The sequence below is a fragment of the Lepidochelys olivacea genome, assembly GCF_965140295.1.
Source record: "Lepidochelys olivacea isolate rLepOli2 genome assembly, chromosome: 9".
NCBI lineage: Eukaryota > Metazoa > Chordata > Testudines > Cheloniidae > Lepidochelys > Lepidochelys olivacea.
Genome location: NC_140419.1, coordinates 52,498,950 through 52,501,532, shown reverse-complemented (window position 1 = coordinate 52,501,532; position 2,583 = coordinate 52,498,950).

The window sequence follows — 2,583 nt, the reverse complement described above, 5'->3', positions numbered from 1 at the left end:
TTCCATCCTTAAAGGGACAGAAGCATCTTTTCCCTGTAAGAGCAACTAATCCAGCTGTGTCTTTTCCATGCAGATCAACTAACCCAGCTGGGGAGAAGGCTACAGTGGCGTCAGTATGGCTTAGAGAGCGCACTCAGCTGCTAGTGTGACAAAACAATGCCAGCGGGAGGAAGAGATGGGAGCCAAACCCCTAGTCTAGAGTTCTTTCCTCTCTTCCTCCCTGCACTCTGGGTGGGTACTTGTGCACTGTCTTAGAAACAGGACAGGACTTGTGAAAAGGCCATCTCCAGTGTAACTGATGAGGGCTCAGTTCCCTCAAGCAGTGGCCTATATTTGTGGGGTAGTATCTAGGCAATTTCTGTTGGGGGGGCTTTTCTTTTGTTTGGGAGGGGTGGGAGTCCAGAAGGCAGCTGTTCCATTTTGTATAACTCATGGAATGTTACCTGGATCAAGGATATAACCTGACTGTCTCATATCCCAAGTGAGAATCCTAACCACTGGGCTACAGAGTCAGTCAGACTCTCTTTGGCCCACTGAAGGGTTAATGATTTATACAAAGTGGAACAGCTCCGGCAAGAGATTGAGGAAGAGACTGACTGTAGCCCAATGGGTTTTTGACAAGAAATTCCATCCTGGATCTGACACACCCTTTCGCAACTAAAGTTTTGTTGAACTTCACACATTCCCACAAAATTTTTGGTTTCAAGAAATCTGCATTTTCTGACGAAAACCTGTTTTGTCAAAAACTTTCTGCCCATACTTTTAAGCTTCTTGGGTTTACATGTTTGAAACCATGAGAACTCCAGGGACATCTTGCCTTTGACTAGTGGAAGATTACCTCATTTCTTGTTGAAATGGAGATCTCAGACAGTGGGTCCACCACACACTTAAGCCCAAATGCTTTTCCTTGTAGGTTAGGTTACATTTACTAAATAAAACCATCACGGAAGTGTCCCAGAATGGCTTTAGGGTAGGAATCTTACCAAGCTGCTAAAACAGAATTAGCCCTTCTACCTCTAGGCATCCCCTAGAAACATTCCACACTTAGCCAGGGAACACAGGCAGACGATCACTTAAAGCCGTTACACTAACAGCAAAGTAACGACTAACAACAAAGAAACTAACAGCAATAAATCCCTTATTTTAGTATCTCATTATGGGTCAGATGAAAGCTGGCTGGGATGTGGGGCTGAGATGAGACCCCATTGCCTGGCCTTTGTGGATGGATCTAGCAGCACTGTGATGGTTTGTGTACCTTAATTATTCACCATTCCTTGAAGAAAAACTTTGCAGACATCAGCCAGGCTGCTCAGTGTCACATCTCCTGTTCTCTAAGAGGTGTTAATGAATTCATTAATCAGTTAATGGCAGGGAAGGTCTTTTGGGACCAGCGTCACAATTTACAGCTCCCACAGGGGAGACCCTCTCTCTGTCAGTGATCTAAAGTTTCAGCTTCACTAATTCAAGCCGGCAGAGTTGCTGAGATTCACGCTGCAATGCCTGGGAGCTCACTGAGATTTCATAACTGTAGTAGCATTATTACTATTAGTAATAATATCAAGCTCTTCCCTTCTGCAAACCTGTGCTCCTCCCTCCAACTTCCCTGTGGGTTCCTACAAGACCTGTGGATTGGGAAGGCTTGTGAGAGGGAGCCCAGGGAGGGGTGGCAGGGAGTGTGAATGGATGTTCATAGAGGGGGCAGTAAGTGTATGGAATGGGGATTGCCCATGGTGACAAGGGTGGTGGTTCAAGCTAGTACCGATCAAGTGTGACTGTACGTGGGGAGGCGAACCCAAGTGGCAGCCCATGCTGCCACAGATGCACTGCTAGTTTGAGGCGCTAGCTTAAGCAGACCTAGCTGGGATACATCTATGTAAGCTGGAACTCACACCTGCCAGCTCAAATGCAGACATCCCTTACTCTGAAACTTATGAAGAAAGTTCCCCCTTCTTCCACTCCACAGCTGTTAAACTCCACAGCTGTTGAATTTAACATGGAACCTGCTGTGTCATGCCATGATGACGGGTGGATTCTGAGCTGAGTTTCTATGTGCACCTGATCTGGCGTCTGGTTACCGCCTCTGAGACGGAAGAACCTGAGCTCTGCTTGTTGAACTGAATGTAATGGCATCTATTGCAACTAGCAGCCAGCAGTTCACCCGTTGTGCTAGCGGATGGGTCCTGAAAAAAAGGATATAAGCCCAGGTCCTTCAGAAGGACGAATGCCCTCCATTTCTGCCTTTAATGATTCTGTTGGAATGTCAGCTTTGGAAATGCTGGTCTCATCCTTACCATTCAGTGGAGAGGCCTGGACCCCGGGTGGACTCTGGCAGCGTCAGCTGGCACTTTGGCAGGAACTTCCCGTACTCTGAGCTCACCATGAACCTCACTGACCCCGGAGGAGATGGCTTTGCTAAATGAGGGACTGACGCGTGCCACGTTTATCCGAACAATGCAATCAGAAAGGCTCTTGTGCACCACAGACAGAGATCCAGTTAATGACAGACACAGTTTTTTTGTTCTGAACGTTCTAAACATTTATTATTCTGAATTGCCTTCTGCACATTTTACAATAATTACGACT